Source organism: Lutra lutra, chromosome 11 (assembly GCF_902655055.1).
Source record: "Lutra lutra chromosome 11, mLutLut1.2, whole genome shotgun sequence".
Classification (NCBI taxonomy): domain Eukaryota; kingdom Metazoa; phylum Chordata; class Mammalia; order Carnivora; family Mustelidae; genus Lutra; species Lutra lutra.
Window position 1 is genome coordinate 85758876 of NC_062288.1, and position 25016 is coordinate 85783891.

Sequence of the window (25016 nt, forward strand, 5' to 3'; positions counted from 1 at the left end):
ATATGAAAGGTAGAATAAAAATTTCAGGACCTTCTGATACTAGGTGGTTTAGAACAATAATTAGAAGAAATGGTTTCTGGAAATAGCCTTGTAAAGACAAATGTATATTTTCATATTAAATTAAACTTGCTAAGTTAAGAGTCTTTACTCTTGCCTGGTGAGTTAGAGTTTTTAGAGACTTTAGTTTATGTTTTTCTTTCTAAGATTTAGTGTAAGATATGTCAACCTTGCTGAAGTAGGTAACCAACTTGCCAAATTGTATATGTATTGTGTGCCTACCACAATGTGTGACTGTAAGTAAGGTAGCTGGGGACATGACAGGAAAGGATTGTAGAGCGGTGTTTGTTTCAGAGAGAGGGAGCTTTTAGAAGACATCCCTGTTTATTTATTCCATCTAGAAATTCTTTGTACTGAATATATCCTCTGGGTAGTGAAAGTAGCTGGAGTTGTCTGTGAGTCCTTTGCACTTAGTATGCTTTATTTTGAAAATGAGATTCATCTGGGGCACCTGAGTAGTTCAGTCAGTTAAGTGTCTGACTCTTGGTTTTGGCTTAAGTCATGATCTCAGGGTTATGGGATTGAGCCCTGCATTGGTCTCTGTGCTCAGTGCAGAGTCTGCTTCAGATTCTTTCTCCCTCTACCCCTTCCTGTTTACTCTCTCTCTCTCTGTCTGTCTGTCTAAAATGGATAAGTAAGATCTTTAAAAGAAAATAAGTTGCATCTTAAAACCTGGCAGAGTTGTGTATATTACTGATATTAGAGGTGCTGAAAAAGTGTATGACAGAGCAACCCCAAAGAGAAACTCCTAGGGGGAGCTTTGGAAAGCTAGTGAGTGCTGGGCACTGATTGGGTGGCAAAAGCATCAGGAGTTGAGATAGGAAGTTTAGAATGCCTTTGCCTAAGGCCTAATAGAAATAGCCTTCTTTGTCCTGCATACTGCTAGAAATTGCTTGTAGCTCTAGACTAGTAGCCCAGAAATTACGACCAGTGTTATATTTCTACAATTTGCAGTACATAAAAGAAATTCTTTCTTGTTTATAAAATGAGAAAAATCTTTGCGAAGGATATTTTTTGTGAGTGAAGGTAAATAGTATTTGATAAGGTGATTTGGAGCTGTGTGCAAACCCATTACATGCTGAATAAATTATTCCCAATTTATATAATCAAGTAGCTAGGAAGTAGTAGAGAAGAAAGCCAGACTTTAAATTTGAGAGGAAAGATGTTAACTTTGTTGAGATTAAATGATCAGAAAATATTCCTGTTCTGTTGGTAAGAGAAGAGAAATTTTTATTTATTCTAGTCAATAAAGTAGGTTCATATTCTATAGGGAATGGAGGATCCAACAACCAGCCTTTCTATTTTCTGATCCCTTAGTGAAACCTGATTTAGGAAATAGGAGGTAGCCTGATTATTACTGTTGAACTAGGGGGGAAAAATCACTTTGTCCTATCTGAGTTAACTAAATATTTCAAAGTAAAGTCATGAATATAGTTTAAATTTCCATTGCAACACAATCAAATTTTGCTACTCTAGTTTTGGTTAGAAACTGTCTCCACCTACTGGCCACAATTCGCTTGACATTTCATGAAGACACTTTTTGTTTTTTCCTGAAACATGGAAATACGATAGTTATGGAAGGTACCTAGGTAGGGTTGCAGTGACTAAATGCTATATCTTTAGGTAGATTTTCCTACAACTCCTAGGTGAGTTCTGGAGAATTCTTAATAAAGGTTGCTTGGGGGATAATTGAAGAGAACAAGCTAAAGACTTAGAAGAACCAAATTAAAGAGATGAACTCTTATAAGTGGCATATTTGCAATAGTGTTGGCCACTTTGCCAATTTAAGACTAATTTACTTGTAAAACTGTTTAAGCTTTGTTAATTCTAATTGACTAAGGTCATCATTTTCCAAATTGCTGTTGGTTCAAACTCTTGTGCCCATTTGCAAATAATTGTCAATGTCATCACTGAATTACACAATAAAATAAGACTTTGGGGGGGTCAGGGGTCAGCGAACTTTTTTGGTAAAGTCAAAAAGCATTTAAGGCTTTGCAGGCCACACAGTCTTGTTGTAACTACTTAGCTCTGCTGTTGTAGCAAAAAAAGTAACCACAGACAGTACATAAACAAATGAGTGTTTGGGTTTTTTGTTTGTTCTACTAATAAAGCTTCATTTATAGAAACTAAAATTTGATTTCAGTTTATATAATTTCATTTTATCTAGTTTCTCTGCCATTATAAATATATATATTTATATATAAATATAAATATATATATATATTTTATATATATATATAAAATATATGTGTGTAAGTGTGTGTGTATTTATATATACATATTTTTGGATTTTTTTAAAGTAGGTTCCCCATCCAGCGTGGAGCCCAACACGGGGCTTGAACTCACGACTCTGAGATCAAGACCTGAGCCAAATCAAGAATCAGACACTTAACTGACTAAGCCACCCAGGTGTTCCCATGTGCCATGATATATTATCATTAAGTTTTTTTTAACTTTTTTTTTAAGGTTTTATTTATTTGTTTGACAGAGTGAGCGCGCACAAGCAGGGGGAGTGGCAGAGGGAGAGGGAGAAGTAGGCTCCCCGCTGAGCAGAGAATCCAATGCAGGGCTGGATCCCAGGACCCTAGGATCATGACTTGAGCCAAAGGCAGATGCTTAGCCAACTGAGCCACCCAGGCACTCCTAAAAACTGCTTTCAATATTTTTATTTATTTTAGAGAGAGAGAGAGCACTAGTAGGGGGGCAGAAGGAGAGGGAGAGAATCTTAGGCAGACTCCACTGAGTGTGGAGCTGGTCCTGGAACTCAGTCTCATGACTGTGAGATCACAACCTGAGCTGAAACCGAGTTGTACATTCAACCAGTTGTGCTCTCCAGGCACCCCTTAAAAAAACATTTTAAAATGTAGAAACTGGGGCATCTGGGTGGCTCAGTTGGTTAAGTGTCTGCCTTCTGCTCAGGTCATAATCCCAGGGTCCTTGGGCCCTGGGCTGGAGGTGATGGGTGATGGGGGGAAAAAAAAATCTATGCTTAGCAGGGAGTCTGTTTCTCCCTCTCCTCCCCCTCCTTCTGCTCCTCTCTCCAGCCTCCCTCTCTCTCTTTCTCAAATAAACAAATAAAACCTTAAAAAAAATAAAATGTAGAAACCATTCTTATTTTGTAAGCTCTACCAAAACAGGCAGTGTACCAAATTGGTCTGCGGGCCATAGTTTGCTGGCTCATGCTTTATATTCAGAAACATTTAAAAAATCCACTGATAAGTTCTCATGTCCCATGGAGGTGATAGTCTAGAAGAGAATTTCCCAACTTTTAGGGGTAACTTTATGCTTTTATGACTTGTCAGGAGAGTGTTAGACCTGTTCACCATTGTTACCAACCACATAGTGTAAAAGTACACAACTTCATGATTCTTTATCCACACGTATGAATCTGATCTGTTCTGGTTTTGTTATATTTCTACAATTTAGATCATTTAAATCCGGAACATTGGAATGACTTTTTTAAAGTATGTTTTAACACATAACTGTATATATAGGAGAAGATTCTTTATGTGAGCTTAAATGCCGGAAACATTCAGATTAATGGAATTATTCTAAAGTTATTTCAAAAAAGAAACCATTATTATTATAATTTTACTATAGTGAGAGGCATGTGGCATATGGGTTACGCAATATGGGCAGGCTGGTGTGGATCATTGTAGACAGTTTAATTGATGTTCTGTTGTCATGTAAGGGTTCTCATTTTGGGAAATAAGTATTTTGAAGCCCTTGAGTTACAAATACTAATTGTTAAAAGTGGCTGATCATTTCAGTTAGTTACCTGTAAATACTTGCAACCCTTTTGGCTCTTATCCTCTACCATTTCCCAGATTCCTGGATTACGCCTATAGTCTGCCATTTGTCTGTCTGCCTATGTGACGGAGTGCTATGAAGTTATAGAATTGTTGCCTCTCTAAATTCAAGTTTCTAAACTCTAACCTCATTTTTTTGCTAACAGGCAAGAGATAACAGATTAGAATAGTACAAAGAGGTCAAGTTTCCAGAAGTATAGTTGAGGTCAAAGATAACACAAGGTAAAACAAAGTAAATATAATGGAAAAAAAATACAGTGAGAGACTTATGAAAGATTAGCAGTTGTCATCAGAGTTAAGATATTGTAGTTCATTGATTTTAGGAGTTGTTGGGTTTTTTCCATTTTGACATCTCTAAAGTTGAGATGTCAGTTTAATTGGTAACAATTTTTCCTCAATGGTATGTGAAATAATGGTGCATCTTCTAATTGATGACATCTTAGATTTGATGAAATACAATATTTAAATTGTAGATTCTGGAAATATAGCAGTTACAGGTACTGACAAGGTTACTAGGATTTGACCATTGGAGAAAGTATAAAAGGAATTCAGGTCAAGCATCAGATTAGATATTTGCTCAAGAACTTTGAAGATGGAGTCAAAGCTAGTTGTGAGAGCTTTCAGCCAACGAGATGCCTGGAGATAACTAACAGTTGACAGCACAAAGAGGTAGATAAGAATAGCTTTACCTTTAGGTCATTCTTCTTATTCATCCTACCGTCAGGTTTCAAATGCCAGTTTCTCAAGAGATCGTCTATTATATCCCCTTCCCTCAATACCAAATTAAGTTTTCCTCTTATACTGTGTACTGTCTCATAATACCGTGTACTTTTTCTCTTATGATTCTTTATTCTAATTATAGATTTTATTGTGGGATTATGTTGTGCCTCTTTTCCACTTGATTGTAAACTCATTGACTGTAATTTTTTTTTTAAAGATTTTATTTATTTATTTGTCAGAGAGAAAGCAAGAGAGAGAGAGAGTGAGCAGGGGAAGCAGCAGGCAGAGGGAGAAGTGGCTCCCCACTGAGCCAGGAGCCTGATGCAGGACTGGATCCCAGGACCCTGGGATCATGATCTGAACCCAAGGCAGACGCTTAACTGACTGAGGCACCAGGCATCCATGTAATTATTTTTTTTAAGCTTATTTTTTTTTTGGTAATCTCAACACCCAATATGGGCCTCGAACTCACGACTCCGAGTTCTGCTCTTCTGACTGAGCCAGCCAGGTACCCCTCATTAACTGTAGTTATTATGTTAGTGCTAGCACATTCTAGATACTGATTTATATTTGCTGAATAAATGAAATAGAGACAGTGAAGCTGCTTGTGACTAAGAGTATACTCTGCATTAGTGTTCTAGAACCACAGTGACAGTATTGAGAACAATTTTACTAAATTTGACTCTTTTTGGTAGTTTATTTGTTGCATTTTTAAGCTTTATTCGTTTTCTCTGAAACTTAGGTTCCTCATTTGTTAGATTAAGATACTAGTATCTACCTGAAAAGGTTGTGGTAGTCATTAAACGAGGTAAAATATGGAAAGCACAAAATACAGCATCTTCCACATAGTCGATACTCAGGAAGTGACAGGCTGAAAATAGCCATCTTGATGTTTTTCCTTCTGAAAATTTTCAAACCTAAACCTCTTATATCTCACCTGGCCTATTGCAGCTGACACCTGACTGATTTTCTTTCTTTCCTCCCTTTTTCCCTCCCGTCTGTCTTTCCTAATGTCTTTCCATCGTAGGTTTTAAGTAATCTCTATCCCCCAAATGGGACTCAAACTTAAAACCCTCAGATCAGGAGTCACATACTCTACCCACTGCGCCAGCTAGGTACACCACCTGACTGATTTTCTTGCTTCTGGCTTGGCCTCCTTCCATTTTCTTTTTTCTTTTCTCCACTAACGTTGATTTTGCTAACACATTGGTCATGTATCTTTTTTTTTTTTTTTAAGAGATTTTATTTATTTGAGAGAGAGTGGGGCGGGGAGGAGCAGAGAAAAAGGGGGCAAGCAGACTCCACACTGAGCACAGAGCACAACGCGGGGCTCCGTCCCACGACCCTGAGATCATAACCTGAGGTGAAATCAAGAGTCAGATGCTCAACTGACTGAGCTAGCCAGATGCCCTGTATCTTTCTTTTTTATATTTCTTTGACCTTGGGGCGCCTGGGTGGCTCAGGGGTTAAAGCCTCTGCCTTCGGCTCAGGTCATGATCCCAGGGTCCTGGGATTGAGCCCCACATCGGGCTCTCTGCTCCACGGGGATCCTGCTTCCTCCTCTCTCTCTGCCTCTCTGCCTACTTATGATCTCTGTCAAATAAATAAATAAAACATTATATTTCTTTGACCTTTGCTCATTGGTTTTATGAGTAGGTTTAAATTCCTTAGCCTCGGATTAGGGTACTTCAGGGTATAGTTCTTTATTTTTATTTATTTTTTTAAAAGATTTTAATTATTTATTTGACAGACAGACATCACAAGTAGGCAGAGAGGCAGGCAGAGAGAGAGAGGAGGAAGAAGGCTCCCGCAGAGCAGAGAGCCCAATGTGGAGCTCAATCCCAGGACCCACTGAGTCACCCAGGCGCCCCCAGGGGATAGTACTTTAGTTCTTTTCTAATTCCCTATTTTTATTTCCTGCCACTTCTCCCTTGCCTGCCCTTTATGCTCCAGCAACATCATGCCACTTGTTTCCCAAGCATTCCACACTATTCAACATTCTTCGCCCTTGTTCCGGAATTTCTCTCTGACTGGAATGTCTTCCTCCTCCTTCTGGATCTGATAGATTCGTATTCATTCTTAGAGTTATCACCTTTCTAGACCTTTGTAGATTGTATGATTTTTCATTATTGCATTATTACACTATATTATAAATATATATTTACATGTTTTTCTTTCAGCCAAGATTGTGAACTGCCTGGAGGCAAAAGCAGTATATTCATTTTTATCATGACACTTTCATATAATAGGTGCTTAGTGAAAGTCTACTGAACTGAAGGAACTATGGAAAGTATACAACCTATTTTTTTAAACTAAAAGTTACTAGAAGGAGGATGTGAGTTTGAGTGAAATTTTAACAGGGGAAGATTACAGGAATCAGAGGGAAAAAAGCTTAGTTATGAGAATTATCAGTAAGCAATTTCTAGTATTAATATCGGGCCAAAATATGAACAACATTCATTCATTTGGGAAATTAGCATTAGGGCACAATTCCACTCTTGTTTCTGAGGCTGACGAGATACAAGAGATCTAACAGGGAAAAAGAAAAAAAAACAGTAACTCAAGGGCAAGAGAGACTTGACAGTAATGGCAGATAACAAACTTGGTTTGGGCTTGAAATATGATCTGGCAGTCAAAGGAAAGCCAGTGCTATTCTAGGCAGTGAACAAAGAAGAATTGTGCCACAGCATAGGGAGTTGGCAAGAGCCCACTGGGAGTATTACATTTAGCACAGTGTCAGCATGATCAGAACAGAGGGTGGTGAGCTCTGAGTGCTGTAAAGAATAAATAGATAAATTTGTGAAGATTTTAAGCATAGAGGGTTAACTGAATTCTGGCAACTACAAGATGAGAGAGAGAGAGACACTCCCGAATATCTGAAGGGTGTTAACTTTAGAGCAAGAAAGGAATTATTTAGCCTGGACTAGAGAACTTTGTAAGAAGGTGAAACTAAGGGCAGACAAATTTATACCTAAGAAGAATGTCCCGAGGTAGTCATTGGGTAATGGTGTACCTTTATCCCTCGGCACTTTTATAGTAGAAAGCTATAAGGCCAAAATGTAAGATTTAAGAAGCTCTCCTTTGAAAAACTTCTGAAGAATATTTTGGTCTTAGGAATAAAGGAAGTTTTTGCCCTAGAAGGCAGGTGATGGAGGATTGGTTTAATATTTATTCACCATCCACAGTATACTGGGCACCGTACACAATAAGGCTTCATGATTCTTAAAGTTCTAATGTAAAACCATTGATTATTATAAGCTCTATGCATTCTCAGTTTGTTTCAATAATTTAAAAACTTTAGCAAATTTCTTAAGACTATCCCTTTGGAACAGAATGATGGCTAAAGTAAGCCAAATGTAAACTTCAAAAGAAAAACAAGTGAAATCTTATTTAAATGAATGTTGCCTATCACAAATGGCATATCGTCTCTTCTTAGGTTGAGATTTCCTTTGTGATAGGGATGAAGATGACTTGGGCTGATAACTTGTTTATCCTTCAGGATACTTTAAATGCCAGAGAGTGGTGCTTTTGCCTTCACTGTTGGCCAGATCTCTCAGTTCAAGACAGGACAAGGAAAAATATGGTGATTCACTTAGAGACTGCTCTGTTTCCTGGGGCAAAGTAATTGAGTGTTCAAGTGAAATAGCTAAAAGAGCCCACAGTATACTGAGCTAAAAGAAAACACAATCTGTATCTCTTCCCTCATGTCTTGCTCCATGGCTTCCAACTGCTTGTCTAAAGAAGCCAACCATTATATAGTTTAAACATACTGCTGGGCATGAAGAATGTGGAGTCAAGTCCCATTAAATTGGTAGCTAATTCTTTTTCTTAAAAAGATTTTATTTATTTATTTGACAGAGAGATCACAAGCGGGCAGAGAGACAGGCAGAGAGAGAGGGGAAGCAGGCTTCCCGCAGAGCAGAGAGCCTGATTCAGGGGGTGGGGGGGGCTCGATCCCAGGACCCTGAGACTGTGACCTAAGCCGAAGGCAGAGGCTTAACCCACTGAGCCACCCAGGTGCCCCAGTAGCTAATTCTTTCCACAATTAACTAAATTATCTTATGCTCCCTGTGTGAGTGTGGTTCCTCGCAAGAGGCACATGTCAAGACAAGCTTAGAGTACAAGCTCTACTGGGGGAAAGCACCTGTGAGCTATAAACGGAAAGGAGACGGGAGTAGGCAAGAGAGAGCGTTCAGAATGTGACACAGGTGTAACACCTGTGAAGGAAGACAGGGAAGGCAAGTTTGGGTATGTAGAGTTTCAGACCATGGTGCAGTTGCAAAAATCTCAGCCAGGAAAAGTTGGAGTCCCCAAGCAAAAGTTGCCTGTTAGGGTAATCCTATATGGGACAGATTTACCCTCCTAGAAATCTACTCGAGAAAAATGAAAAAAAAAAAAAAAAAGAGAGAGAGAGAGAGAGATACACATATATATGTGTATATATATATAGCCTTGTATGAAAATGCTTTTTTTGCAGCCATTGAGATGATCATATGATTTTTCTTTTTCAGTTTATTAATATGGGAAATTGCATTGATTTTCATATGCTACACCAAGCTTCTATTATGGTATGAACCCCACTGGTTGTGATTCATTATTCTTTTTATTGATTGTTGGAATTGATTTTCTAAAAATGTGCTAAGAATTTTTGGATCTGTGTCAGTGAGAAACATTTGTAGTTTTCTTCTCTAGCTATGCCTTTGTAGAGTTTGTGTAGAATTTATATTATTTCTTCTTAAATATTTGGTGGAATTTATCAGTTAAGCCATCTGGGCATGGTATCTTTTGTGTGGGAAGGTTTTTAACCACAAATCCAATTTCTGTAATTCAGATTTATTTGTTTCTTCTTGAGTGAACTTTGTGTCTTTCAAGGAATTTGTTGAATTTATTAGAAAAAATTATTAGTAATATTTTCTTATTTTCCTTTTAGTATCTATAAAATTGAAATGATGTCACCTCTCTCATTCCTGATGTTGTTAATTTGGATCGATCTTTTTTATTCCTTATTAGTCTGACTAAAGCTTTATCTAATTTTTTTAAAGATTTTATTTATTTATTTGACGGAAAGAGACACAGAGAGAGGGAACACAAGCAGGGGAAGTGGGAGAAGGAGAAGCAGGCTTCCCACCTAGCAGGGAGCCCGATGTGGGCCTCGATCCCAGGACCCTGGGATCATGACCTGAGCCGAAGGCAGCCACTTAACAATTGAGCCACCCAGGCGCCTGGTTTATCTATTTCATTTGTCTTCTCAAAGTACCAGCTTTTGGTTTCACTGAAACCACTTTTCTCATTTTTATTTTATTGATTTCTGCTCTGATTTTTATTATTCCTTTCTTCTGTTTACTTTGGGTTTTATTAGCACCCCGTTTTCTAGTTTCTTAAGGAAGAATCTGAGGTGGGGTTTTTTTTTTCTTTTTTTTTAGATTTATTTATTTATTTTAGAGTGTGTGAGACAGAGAGAGAGAGAGAGAGAGAGAGAGAGCATGAGCAGGAGGGGGAGAGGAAGAGAGAATCTCAAGCAGACTCCACACTGAGGGCTGAGCTTAGGACCCTGAGATCACCATGAGAAACCAAGTCAGTTGCTCAACCAGCTGTGCCACCCAGGGGCCCCAAGAAGCTGAGGTTTTTGACTTGAGACCTTTCTTTTTGTAATAGAAGTGTTTAGTGTTACAAATTTCTAAGTGCTGCTTTAGCTGCATCTTGCAAATTTTGATATGTTGTGTTTTCAGTCTGTTTAAAATGTGTTCTAACTTCCTTTTTTTTTTTCCTTCTACTAATGGATTATTTAGAAGTGTTGTATCTAATTTTTATATGTTCAGGGAATTTTCCAGACATCTTTCTGTTACTATTTTCTAGTTTAATTTCACTGTGTTAGAAAATGTACTTTGTAGGACTTCAATTCTTTTAAGTTTATTTAGACTTGTTTTATGGCCCAAAATATGTTTTATCTTGTTAAATGTTCTCTGTGCACTTGAAAAGAATATATTTTTTGCTTTTATTGGATTGAGTGTTCGATAAATATTAGTTAGGTCAAAATGGTTGAGAGTGTTATTCAAGTCTTCTATAATCCTCTCTGATCTTTTCTTTGTTCTATCAGTTAATAGGAGGGGTTTTGAAATCTTGGCTAGAATTGTGGATTTGTCTGTTTCTCTTGGCAGTTCTACCAGTGTTCATTTCACGTATTTTAAGGCTTAGTTATCAGATACAGAACTATTCAAGATTATGTCCTCTTGAAGAATTGACCCCTTTATGATTAAGAAATGATCCCTTTATTTCTGATAATGTACTTTGCTCTGAAATATACTTTCCTTTGTATTAATATAGCCATTTCAACTTTTCTTTCAAATTTATTTATTTATTTTAGAGATTGAGAGAAAGAGGGGGAGAGAAAGAATGTGGGGAGGGGCAGAGGGAGAGGGAGAGAAAGAATCTCAGGCAGACTCCCCACTGAGCACAGAGCCCTACATGGGGTGGGATCTCACAACTCTGAGATCATAACCTGACCTGAAAGCATGAGTCTGACACTTAACCAACTAAGCCATCCAGGCACCCCTCAACTTTTTTATTTAAAATTTTTAAACATTTTTTAGATTTTTATTTCTTTATTTGACACAGAGAGAGAGAGAGAGAATATAAGTAGGCAGAAGCAGCAGGCAGAGGGAGAAGCAGGCTCCCTGCTGAGCAAGGAGTTCAGTGTAGGGCTTGATCCCAGGACCCTGGAATCATGACCTGAGCCAAAGGCAGCCACTTAATGACTGAGCCACCCAAGCGCCCCATCCCTCAACTTTTTAAAAAAAGAAATTAAATAGGCACACTTAAAAAAAAAAAAAAGCAAAATAGTATTTTGAAATAATCACTTGGTTAAATTTAGTAAGGGAGGGGTTTTCTGGTTTCTGTATTTCCTGAAAGTAGGTTAAAATACACAAGCTCACAAAAAGAGTTTACAACTCTGGGATTTTTTTCCCCCAAGAATAATTGCCTGAGGATGGGGTGGGTGGGATTGTGCAGGGATGCCTTTACCACTTAAGTTTGCTGGTTTGGGGAATTATGTACTACTAGGGTGTGAAGCTGAGAGGCGTTTAGTTATATGCTCGGTTTGAATGTTGATAAGTCATAAAAAATGATATAACTTTTATAGGGGGAAATCCATTTGACATTTTCCTCTAAGTATGGAGAAAACCTTCTTAAATGGGGCATATAATTTTTAATGACTTAGGTCTTTCATCTTCAGAAATGAACAAAGTATCATAAATAAGATGGAAGCTGGTAAATATTAAGTGTTTCATCATCACAGCATCAGATTTGAAATTTCCTGAGAATATGTAAGTTAGTCATTTCAGCTTTCTTTTGATTAGTATTAGCATAGGGTATTTTTTCCCTCCATTTTCTTTTTATCTCTATATTTATATAAGTATTTCTTATAGGCAGCACATGGGTGGATCTTGCCTTTATGCAATCTGACAATATCTGCCTTTTAATTGGGGTGTTTAGACCATCAACGTTTGATGTGACTATTCATATGGATAGTTGTAAATCTGCCATGTTGCAATTTGTTTTCTGTTTTTTATTCTATCCTTTATTCCCTCTTTCCTGTTTCTTTTGTATGAGTTATATATAGATATAGATATAGATATATCTTTAAGATTTTTATTTGTTTATTTGAGAGAGAGAGATTGAGAGCATGAGAAGGGGAAGGTCAGAAGGACAAGCAGACCTTCCGGCTGAGCAGAGATTCCAATGCTGGGCTCGATTTGATCCCAGCACTCCAGGATCATGACCTGGCAGTCACTCAGCCAACTGGGCCACCCAGGCACCCTTGGTTAAATATATATATATATATATTTTTTTTTTTTTCTAAAGATTTTATTTATTCATTTGACAGAGAGAAATCACAAGCAGGCAGAGAGGCAGGCAGAGAGAGAGGAGGAAGCAGGCTCCCTGCTGAGCAGAAAGCCCGACGTGGGGCTCGAACCCAGGACCTGGGATCATGACCTGAGCCGAAGGCAGCGGCTTAACCCACTGAGCCACCCAGGCGCCCCAAAAAAAAAAAAAAAAAAAAAAAAAAAAAAATATATATATATATATATATATATTTGTTTATATTTATATTTATAAATTTATATATATATTTTAATATTTATATATTTTATAAATATATAAGTTATATTTATATTATATATAAAAATATAAATATATATATTTTTTACTTTTTTAAAAAGTTTTAAATTTATTTGATAGCGAGAGAGAAAGTGAGAGAGGGAATACAAGCAGGGGAAGTGGGAGAGGGAGAAACAGGCTTCCTGCCAAGCAGGGAGCCAGATGCAGGACTCGATCCCAGGACCCTGGGATCATGCCATGACCTGAGCCGAAGGTAGACGCTTAACCACTAAGCCATCCATGTGCCCCTAGTTAAAAACATTTTAATCATTTAGTTTTATCTCCCAATTGGCTTATTAGCTATAACACTTTTCTTTTTTTAGTGGTTGCTTTAAGGTTTGTAGCATACATCTTTAATTTATCAGAGACTATGTTTATGTCATATGGTACTTTATATATATGGTACATATAGTATGTCAGTCTTGTGATAGTATACTTCTACTTCTCCCCTCCCATTTATATTATTATTTCTGAATATAACTCCATGATATCTTTTTACTTATATATTTCTTTTAAGAGCAGACTCCCTGATGAGCTAGGAGCCTGATACAGGGCTCCATCGCAGGACCTGGAGATCATGACCGGAGCCTAAGGCAGATGCTAACCATCTGAGTCACCCAGGCACCTCTAAACCTTTTCATTATAAATATCTTTATTTCAGGGGTGCCTGGGTGGCTTAGTTGGTTGAGTGCCTTTGGCTCAGGTCATGATCCCAGAGTCCTGGGATCGAACCCTCCAGTGGGATTCCTCCTCGGTGGAGAGCCTGTTTCTCCCTCTCCCTCTGCCTGCCACTCTGCCTACTTGTGCTCTCTCTCCTTATATCTTTGTCCAATAAATAAATAAAATCTTAAAAAAAAACTTTATTACATGTGTTTGATTTTTTTTTTACATGTGTTTGATTTTCTATTGAAAATATTTGAGGGGCGCCTGGGTGGCTCAGTGGGTTAAGCCGCTGCCTTCGGCTCAGGTCATGATCTCAGTGTCCTGGGATCGAGCCCCGCATCGGGCTCTCTGCTCAGCAGGGAAACTGCTTCCTCCTCTCTCTCTGCCTGCCTCTCTGCCTACTTGTGATCTGTCTGTCAAATAAATAAATAAAATCTTTAAAAAAAAAAAAAGAAAGAAAATATTTGACATACGGCATTAGTAAGTTGAAGGTATATAATGTTGATTTAATACATTTAGGTATTGCAGTATGATTGCCATTGTAGCTTAGCTAGGACCTCTGCCCTGTCATAAAATTATTATTTCTTTTTTGTGTTGGGAATAATTAAGATCTAGTCTCTTAGCAAATATGATATTGATAATGCAATAATGTTGTCTATAATTACTGTACTATACATTAGAACACCAGGGCTTAGTTATCTACTGGTTGCAAGCTTGTATCTTTATTTTTTTTTATTTTTTTTTTTTTTTAAAGATTTTATTTATTTATTTGACAGAGAGAGATCACAAGTAGACGGAGAGGCAGGCAGAGAGAGAGAGAGAGAGAGAGGGAAGCAGGCTCCCTGCTGAGCAGAGAGCCCGATGCGGGCCTCGATCCCAGGACCCTGAGATCATGACCTGAGCCGAAGGCAGCGGCTTAACCCACTGAGCCACCCAGGCGCCCGCAAGCTTGTATCTTTAAACAACCTTTCTCATGATACCCCACCATCCTACCCCAGCCCCTGCTAATCACCATTTACTCTGTTTTTAAGAATTTTTAATAAACTTGGATACATTTTTCCAGTGGAATATAGCCACTTAATAAAATGTTGGAGAAGTACAAAATTTATGCTATGTATGTTATGCTGTTGAATACTTACAATGTGCTAGATTTGTCTGTCATCATTATTTAATCCTTAGAATAAGCCTATGAGTTTGGAACTTTCTATTTCATTTATACACAAGGAGACTCAGGTACTAAGAGACATTAAATAACTTGCCTAAAACATTGAGACAGTTACGTCTGTCTGACTTCACAATCCATGCTCTCAGCTATAGTAGATTTTACAGGAAATATGTAAATGTTACATGAAAAGAAGCTTACAACATCTCACTTTTTTACCAGGAGTGTACATACTAAAATGTCCACAATGATAATAGTTGAGGGTTGGGGTTATGGTTGATTTTTGTCTCCTCTTTTGTCTGTTCACAGTGAACAGGAATGGCTTTTATAATTAAAGTTTTTAAAAAGATACTCATTTCATAATTGAGGGTGGGGTGGATTAAAAAAATAATCATTCACTCTTTCCCTCTTGCTAAAGAAAGATAGATTTCTGAGTTTGATTGTATCCACTGGTCATATTGCCTATAATTTCTTCTTGGCACTAGCTTATAAAAGCTGGAAGGCTGAAAGAACAATGTTATTCTGAGATCCAAGATGTGAACAGATGAAAGATTCTTTTTTTTTTTAAGATTGTATTTATTTATTTGGGGCAACAGGCAGAAAGAAGATTGAGAAGCGGGGCTCCATCCCAGGGTGCCCAGATCATGACCTGAGCAGAAGGGAGATGCTTATCCAACTGAGTCACCCAGGCTCCCCGAAAGATCTTTAAATAATAACATTATAACCATTATTCAGCTTCTTCCCTAGATCCTGGGGCCATGGCCACCAGTAACAGGATTCAGAAACCAGAAGCATGGTACCTAGAAATGTACAGTTAGCAATTCCCCAGGCTCATCTCTTTTCACTCTAAAGTCCTCCATCACCTCTCCTTTCTCCTAATTCTTTTTGTTAGTTTAAGGGTCTTTTTACCTGGGGGAAAAGAATTTGAACCAATCATAAACTAGTAGCTCTTTTTTGTGCCTGACTTTTTGTGCATTTCTGTTGCCATGTAAACCAAATAAAGCTAGCTGTGAGTAAACCAGCTGCTGCCTGCAGCCCCCTCCCTAGAGGAAGGGAAAGGGTGGTGAAAGTAACTGGAGAGGACTAGAAGAAAAGGTAGAAGTTGAGGGAAGAGTATTGGGTTTACATTCCTGGTCTTGAATCTCACTCTGTATCTTTAAGTGTGAGATTTAGGTATGTTACCTATAACAATTTGTCCTGGTCCTTAGTTATTTTTCCCAGCAGCCAAGAGATATAGCTAATACTTTTTCTCCATTTGTTTGCATGTTGAAAACTGCCAGTATTTGTGAGTGAAATTAATAGATTCTAAGCTGTCTTTCAGGACTAGAAAACCTAGGAAAATGAAAGGTTGTAGGGCAGGGTGTAGGATATGACTTTTGGTTGTAAAGAATTATACTTTGGGAACTGGCGTAAAAAAAGTAGTTCCAGGGGCGCCTGGGTGGCTCAGTGGGTTAAGCCTCTGCCTTCGGCTCAGGTCATGATCCCAGGCTTCTGGGATCAAGCCCCACATCAGGCTCTCTGCTCGGCGGAGAGCCTGCTTCCCCCTCTCTCTCTCTGCCTGCCTCTCTGCCTACTTGTGATCTCTCTGTCAAATAAATAAATAAAATATTAAAAAAAAAAAACTTAAAAAAAAAGGTAGTTCCAGGCTGTCTACTTAAACGCATTTGAGGCACTATGCAAAGATCACATATAGCTAGCTGGTCAGTAACTTAGAAGCATTTACAGTTATAACTGGATGGGTATTAAGGAGGACTCTTGTTGTGATGAGCACTGGGCGTTGTATGTAAGTGATGAATCACTGAATTCTATACTTGAAACTAGTTAACTAACTGGAATTTAAATAAGAAATTTAAAAAAATACTGGAGGGACAATAACAGCTAAAGCCTGGAATGTATAGCACAGAAACTGGTAAGTACTTGGAATCAGATAGTGAGGTATTTATTTAAATTGTAAATACTGATTAAGAGTTAGTGGAGGTAAGCATTGGGTGATATATTATTGTGGAAAGAGTTAAGAGTGAGAGGGATGCCTGGATAGCTCAGTTGGTTAAGTGGCTGCCTTCGGCTCAGGTCATGATCCCAGCATCCTGGGATGGAGTCCCACATCAGGCTCCTTGCTCGGCAGGGAGCCTACTTTTCCCTCTGCCTCTGCCTGCCACTCTATCTGCCTGTGCTCGCTCGCTTGCTCTCCCTCTCTCTCTGACAAATAAATAAATAAAATCTTTGGGAAAAAAAAAAGAGTAAGAGTGAGGGTGGCACTTACCTTGTGCAAGCATGGAGAAAAAGTCATTTCTGATCTGGGGGAGACTGGAAATCAATCAACATCATATATTCAGTGCTTAGACCCTATTGTGCCATCCAGTGCTAGATTAAACATTCTCATCTAGATGGTCCAGTTCATCCTTAAGCTAGGAAAGAGCAAAAGTTAAATAAGAAGTACCATTGTAACAACCTTAAGTTGTTACTGGGTAGTAAAGTTGGTAATGAACCTATACATAAATAGCCCAAAGCATTTTTTTCATAGCCTGTTCTTCTGATGGCTTCTTTATGCAAATTTAAATAATACATATATTTTATCTTATCTCTCTTACACAAAAGGTTCACATAATATATGAACCTTCTGTATGAATTAAAAAGCTTCTCTTTATAGATGTATGATATTCCATTGTCCTAATGTACTTCAGTTTATGTAATCAAATTCCTATTGATGGACATTTGAGTAGTTTCAAATTGTTTTAAGCTGCAATTTTAGTGACTTTAAGTCTCTTTTATTAGCAGTCTCACTTTGAGGTCAGGCTACGGAAGTTAATACGCAGAAACAAGTTGAATATAAATGAAAAACTATGACTCCAGCTGTAGTTATTTGGGTTATGGGAAAGGTGACTACATGATGTCATAGCTATGCTACCCTCATGCAGCCTCCCTCTATTTTGTTTTTCTTTTTTTTTTTTTAAAGATTTTATTTGTTTATTTGAGAGAGAGACAGTGAGAGAGAGCATGAGCGAGGAGAAGGTCAGAGGGAGACGCAGACTCCCCATGGAGCTGGGAGCCTGATGCGGGACTCTGGGATCATGACCTGAGCCGAAGGCAGTCGTCCAACCAACTGAGCCACCCAGGCGTCCCTCTATTTTGTTTTTCTTTCTTTATTAACATCTTTATTAGTTTCCCTGATGCCCTTTGGTTTATTTGTTGTCTTTTCTTGTTTCTTCCTGGCCCCATATAATCCACCAGTGGCCTAACTACTAGTTCGACCTTTGTTAAAAGGAAGTCGTTAGACTTGCAAATGACCTTTGCATTTTTGTTTTTGTTTTTAAGATTTTATTTATTTGACAGACAGAGATCACAAGTAGGCAGAGAAACAGGCAGAGAGAGAGAAAGGAGGAAGCAGGCTCCCTGCTGAGCAGAGAGCCCAATGTGGGGCTTGATCCCAGGACCCTAGGATCATGTCCTGAGCTGAAGACAGAGGCTCCAACCCACTGAGCCACCCAGGCGCCCCCGACCTTTGCGTTTTATAGTTGTTAAAGGAGTGCAGTTTTTAGTCCAGGTGAGGATGAGATTCCTGCTGCCTTCCTTGCTGGAAGCTTTGTAAGTCTTATTACTCAAAAAAAGCCCTTCTACTGTCATTGTTCCCCTGTTGCGAAGGGGAATAATGATAATCCAAACACAACTTATTGCTGATAATCCATACACAATTTATCAACCGCCTCAGGAGGGTGGCACCTTACATTGCTAGAGGCCCAGCAGGAGCAGAGACAAACAAGACTGGGAAATGCTCTTTAAACCCTTAAATTATAAATAAGTATGGGCTTTTGGGGGAGAAAGAATAAAAGGGTAATTGACATATTATTTTGGCTACCCTTCTGCCACAAGGAAAAAGAATGGAATAAAGAAATGAGAGACGCTTGGCTGGCTCAGTTGGTTGTGTCTGCCTTTGGTTCAGGACATAAGTCCTGCATTGGGCTCCTTGCTCAGTGGGGAGCCTGCTTCTCCTTCCACCTGCTGCTTCCCCTGCTTGTGTGCACTCTCTCTCTCTCCCTCTCTCTGTCTCTTTCTGACAAATAAATAAATATAATTTGAAAGAAAGAAAGTAAGAAAGAAAGAAAGAAGGAAAGGGAAGGGGAAAGGACACCTGGCTGGCTCAGTCAGTAGAGCATGCAACTCCTGATCTCAGGGTTTTAAGTTTGAGCCAAATGTTGGGTGTAGAGATTAATTAAAAATAAAATCTTTTTTAGGGCGCCTGGGCGGCTCAGTTGGTTAAGTGACTGCCTTCGGCTCAGGTCATGATCCTGGAGTCCTGGGATCGAGTCCCACATTGGGTTGCTATTTGACAGGGAGTCTGCTTCTCCTGATGACCTCTCTCCTCTCATGCTCTCTCTCTCTCATTCTCTCTTTCTCTGTCTAATAATAGATAAATAAAATCTTAAAAAAAATAAAATCTTTTTTAAAAAGTTTGTGGCGGGTGAGAAGGTACAGGGAAGTTTTGGTTTGGAATAAAAAAGCACTACATTGAGAATCAGGAAGCATGGGTTCTGATCTATTTTCTATTACTAATTTGGTCTGTGATTTGCTCCCTGATTTCATTTCTCTAGGCCTAAGTTTCTACACCTATGAAATGAGTGGTTTAGGATTAAAAAAAAGTCTCTGAAATTCTAAGGCAAGAAGAAAAATACTGACTTCAAATATTATAAAGTGGAGAGCTTGTCCACTACTGTGAAATAACTACAACAGTTCGTAAATTTAAGTAGGTGTTTATACTCCATATTGAGTTTGCAGTGGGAGGAGAATTTAGTGTATTTAGTACTTCATACTCCTGAAGTACTAAAGTATGTGACAAATACAAGTCACATTCCCTTATAGGTGCTATCATCCTATCAGCTGGTAGCATGTAGGGCAGAACCTGGGAGTCTTTTTAAACTCCTCCCTTTGTTGGGGCGCCAGGGTGGCTCAACTGGTTAAGCTGCGGGCTCTTGATTTAGACTCTGCTCGTGATCTCAGAGTCCTGGGATCAAGCCCCCATCCGGCTCCGCACTCAGGGAGTCTACTTCAGGACTGTCTCTCTCCCTCTGCTCCTCTCCCCTGCTCGTGCTCTCTCTAAAATAAATAAATCTTTAAAAGAATAAAAGATGAAGGAATTTTGAATAATTTCTTCTAGGTAGAAGGCTCATTGGCTTAGTGAGGCTAGGATTTCTCAGAGGTGGAGGTCTATGTAGAATTAGCAAAAGACTTTGAAACTCAGCAGGAAGGTCTTCGGGAATTACTGGAAAAGTATGATACACCATTTGGAAAAAATGACTTTACAGCTAAGAGCAGCATAAGAACCTACTGAATAATGGTTTATGCAGAGAGCAGACATTTTGAATTTTCTCCTTCAGATTGTAGAGGCTTTGTGGGGATATGGAAATGTTTAAAGGATTAAATTGTTGAGCAAAATTGATATTGAAAAGTACTTTTATTTTTTCTCTCCTTCTGCAGTGTTTGAGAATGCTAGAGGTTAATGTAGCTATGTAACCTGTGGGACATAATAAGAGTTAATTATAATCAACTGTTGGAACAGACTGTTCTGAACAGAGTATTATTCATTTGCCACCTATTTGGGGGTTCATGTGTAAGCATATAAAATTCTATTTTGCTGTCTCAAAATAATCGACCTACATTTTAAAAGAGCATTTTTTATAGATGTTTTAAATATGTAGAGGTATAAATCCTCCCTTTCTCCCCACTCACCCTTGGTCCCCACTGGTAATTGTTGTTTGTAGCTTCTTATGCTCCATCCCAGAAAAATTTGTCTAAATATTATTTATTTATATTTCATAAATATTATGTATTGCATTATATAAAATAGATATTAACATATATATCTTGACAGTGTATTTAAAATACCTACCTTGAAACCATTTCATTTACATCCTTTCTCTTTTCCTCTGACCTGTGGTCTCCATTTCCTTGGAAATGGAAATCTATTATGGGAATATGAATTCCAAATGTATGTTTTGTTTTCTTTTTTTTAAAGATTTATTTATTTATTTTAGAGAGGGGGAGAGGCAGAGAGAGTGAGGAGAGAGAATCTTCAGCAGACTCCCCACTGAGTGTGGAGCCAGAAGCGGGGCTTGTACTCTCAACCCTGAGATCACGACCTGAGCCTGGACCAACAGTTGGATGGATGCTTAACTGACTGTGCCACCCAGGTGTCCCTCAAATACCTGTTTCATTTTTCTAACCAATTTTCTATTTCACTGCATTCACATTGGATTAAAATAGCAAAATATTTTCCTTTTTAGTAAAGCATTTTTGTTTTAAAAAGAGTGAGGAGAATAAATGAAAATATTAATCACATTTTTAAAAAAGATCTTTATTTATTTATCAGAAAGAGAGCACAAGCAGGGGGAGCAGTTGGCAGAGAGAGAAGCACACTCCCTGCTGAGTAAGGAGTCCAATGCAGGACTTGATTCCAGGACCCTGGGATCATGACCTGAACCAAAGGCAGACACTTAACCTACCCAGCCACCCAGGTATCCCAATCACATTTGTTGGTATTCAGAATTCCTCTGAAGAGTGTTTTGTTAGCCTGTCTCTCACTTGTTTGGCATATCCCTAAAGTTTGTCCCCACTAGAGGGCACTAAGATATTGTTTGTTTTTAGTGGACTGTATAGTGAATTTATTTCTTTTTAAACATAGGGGTTTCTCTTTTTTAAAGATTTTATTTATTAGAGAGAGAGGGAGAGAGTGTGTGTGTGTGTGAGAGAGAGAGAGATCACAAGCTGGGAGTGGCGTGGGGAGTAGAGGGAGAAGCAAATTACCCGCTGAGCAGGGAGCCTTTTGTGGGACTCGGTCCTGGGATCATGACCAGAGCTAAAGGCAGACGTTTAACCGACTGAGCCACTCAGGTACCTTTACAGTGAATTTAGGAATAAAACTTCCATAGTTTTCTTGTTTGTCCTGCATTGTAGTATGAATAAAATCCATCCTGAGATCACACATGGTTGGCATATATGGACAATTATAGTACCTTCTGTGCTAGCAGTTTTGATTTTTAGGACTATTTTGTGCTAAATGCTTTGAAGAAGAAAAGGAGAAAGAGGGTTTAGAGAAAGAAAATTTTTGAAAAATTTTTGGACCCCACTTGTCACCTGCTCACTCCACAGGAGATACTGACCCTAAAAGGAAAAGGGTAGGCATATATAGGTCACTGGAACAAAATAGAGTCCAGGAATAGACCTACATGTATACAATGAATTGAGTTTTGACAAAGGGGCCTAAGTAATTCAGCTGGAAAAGGATATTCTTATTAACAAATGGTGCTGGAACAATTAGTATTTATTTTGGGGAAAAGTGATATTTTTACCTTTATCTTATTCCATGCATAACAGCTCAAAATGGATCATGGACAATAGGAGAAAACAGGAGAAAATCTTCATGACCTTGGAGCAGGCAAAAGTTTCTTGGCACACAACAAAACAAAAATCCTAAAAGAAAAGAATCTTGATAGAGTTCTCCAAAATCAAGCTCTTCTCAAAAGACATAGTTATAGATAAATAAAAAGACAAACCACAGAATGGGAAAAAAGTATTCATAATACATATATCAGACAAAGGTGTGATATCTAGAATATATGGAGAACCCTTACAACTTTATAAGATACATAATCCAATTTTTAATTTTTTAAATTTATTTTTAATTTTTTATTATTGTGTTCAATTAGCCAGCATATAGTACATCATTAGTTTTTGATGTAGTGTTCAATGACAGTTTTTTTTTTAAAGATTTTATTTATTTATTTGAGGCAGAGAGAGAGAAGGAAGCAGGCTCTCTGCTGAGCAGACCAGCTCGATGCGGGGCTCGATCCCAGGACCCTGGGATCATGACCTGAGCCGAAGGCAGAGGCTTTAACCCACTAAGCCACCCAGGTGCCCCTCAATGACAGTTTTTAAAATGGACAAATGATTTGAACAGACATGCCTCAATAAATGCTATATGAATGCCCGTAAGCACATAAGTTACTCAACATCGTGAGTCATTAGAGAAACGCAAATTAAAACCACAATGAGATAATGCACACCCACTAGAACAGCTAAAATGTAAAAGATCGACAATACATAGTATTTATGTGGATATGGATTAATTAGAATGCTGATACATTATTAGTGGGTAACAGTTTTCCAGTTTGTTATGAATTTAATAAATACCAAATGACCCAGCAGTTTCCAGTCCTACCCTGTGCCTTTACCCAAGAAAATGATATCTTGTGTTCACACTTGTATACTGGTGTTCATGGCAGTTTAATTCATAATGGCCCCAAGCTGGAAAAGGTACCAAATGTGCATCAACCAGTAAATGGATAAGAAAATTATGGTACATTCATGTAAAGGTATACTACTTAGCAATAAAAAAGAATGCACTACATGTGGAACAATATAGATGAATCTCCAAAATGTTATGCTTAAGTGAAAGAAGTGAGACAGAAAAAAAATATGAAATTCTATAAAAGGCAAATTTATCTACAGTGACAGCAGATCAGTGGTTATCTAGGGCCACTGTTGTGGTGGGGAGTCAACTACATAGAGAAATAGACAAACAACTGAGTTAACCAAAAATTGCAAATTATCAAAGAGAGAAGAAGGCATAAACAGTACATACAAAGACCCTAAACTGGGAAAGATTGGTTTCTAGTGGAGTATTGTGAGCAAGAGGACAAGTGGTGGGAGATGGGGTTGGAGAGATAAGTAAGGGCCAGATCATGTGGAGTTGAGTCCTTAAGAACTTGAGAGAGAATGGGCTGTAGAGCACAAGATTAGACTCTTACTTCAGGAGAAGGAGAAGCTCAGGCAAATGAAGTTGGTCTGGTGGTTGGAATATGAGAGTTTGTATTAGATATATTCCTGTTCTCTTAAAATTACCCCCCCTTTTTATCTATAAGATAAGTCTCTCACTTGAAAGTGAAGGTAGAAGTTTGAGGGGACAAAGGTGAAATATTCTTCAAGGGAGGGGATGGGGGGAATATATACCACAAAAGAAACTTCATAAGGTAATTGAGGCACTTTTGATGCTCATTTGAGCTTTAGAGGCATGAATTTATAGTGAAACCATTTAGCTTGGTTACATGTTTTTTTGTTGTTTTGGGGGGGTTTCTGCAAAATTTAGCTGGAATAGATAGATGATGGGCATCATCAGGATTGCAGTTTTGCCTGGCAAAATGATGAAGGGAGAGAGGGAGTGAAGCTATTTCTAAGTCATTTTCAAAGTGGACTAGGAAATATAGGCTAGAAAAGGAGGGAAGTGAAACTAGGAAAATGTTGATGGATTGTGAGAAAATGAGGAGGTCAGTGGACAGAAAACACAGAATTTTTTGAATTGGGGCTACTTTTGCTAATGAAATGGCAGGTGAGGGGGTGCCTGGGCGGCTCAGTTGGCTAAGCATATGACTCTTGATTTCAGCTCAGGTCATGTTGGGCTCCACACTCAGCAGGGAGTCTGCTTCTCTCCCTCTCTTTCCCTCTGCTCTTCCCCCCATTCTCTCTCTCTCTCTCTCAAATAAATAAATAAGTCTTCTAAAAAAATGGTAGGATAGGAAGAAGTGTGGTCTTAGGGTAATTTCAAGGTTTCCGAAATGGAGGTCCATTTATTGAGACAGAATTCAGGGAGCAGTTTCGAGGATAATATGAGGAGTTCAGTTTTGGACAGGCTGTTTGAGGAACCCATGGGATGTAAAACTAGAGATGTCCAACAGCATTTGAATATACAGATTTGAGAGGTCTAAACTATAAATAGAGATATAGGAGTTATCAGCAGAGAAATAAAAATTGAAACATGGCAGTCAGTAAGAGATTATCAGAGGGAATTTGTGGGATAAGAGAATGGAAGGCTGTATGATATCCTTTGTTGAGAAACAGAGTGTTTGTGGTGGCTGGTGGTTTTGTTTTTGTTTTTTTTTTCCCCTTCAGTATTCTGTCTGCTTTTCCAAATAATTCCTAGTAAATACAGCATGGAATAGGGGTACAAAGACAGGGTAAGTCCTGGCTTTGCCCTTCCTACTGTATGCCTTGAGCAGGTAAATTTCTAAACCTCAATTTTCTCATCCGTTAAAAATAACTATCAAGAGAATGAGAAGACGAGCCACAGCCTGGGAGAAAATATTTGCAAAGGACATATCTGATAAAGGACTCTTACTCAAAATATACAAAGAACTCTTAAAACTCAGCAATAAAAAAATGAACAGTGTGATTGAAAAATAGGCAAAGATTAACAGACATCTCACCAAAGAAGATATATAAATGGCAAATAAGCATATAAAAAGATGTTCCACATTTTATGTCATCATGGAAATGCAAATTGAAACAACCAGATACCACTACACACCTACTAGGATGGCCAAAATCCAAAACACTGATAATACCAAATGCTGTTGAGAATGTGGAGCAGTAGGAACTCTCATTCATTGCTGGTGGGAATG

At 38.3% G+C, this 25016-nt stretch overlaps 1 protein-coding gene across 6 annotated transcripts in view; it reads left to right on the plus strand.

Annotated features, from left to right (window-relative positions):
• The window catches only part of AHCYL2 (adenosylhomocysteinase like 2), a 164078-nt gene that overhangs the window by 60783 nt on the left and 78279 nt on the right, over positions 1-25016 (plus strand). The gene's annotated exons all lie outside the window — the stretch shown is intronic.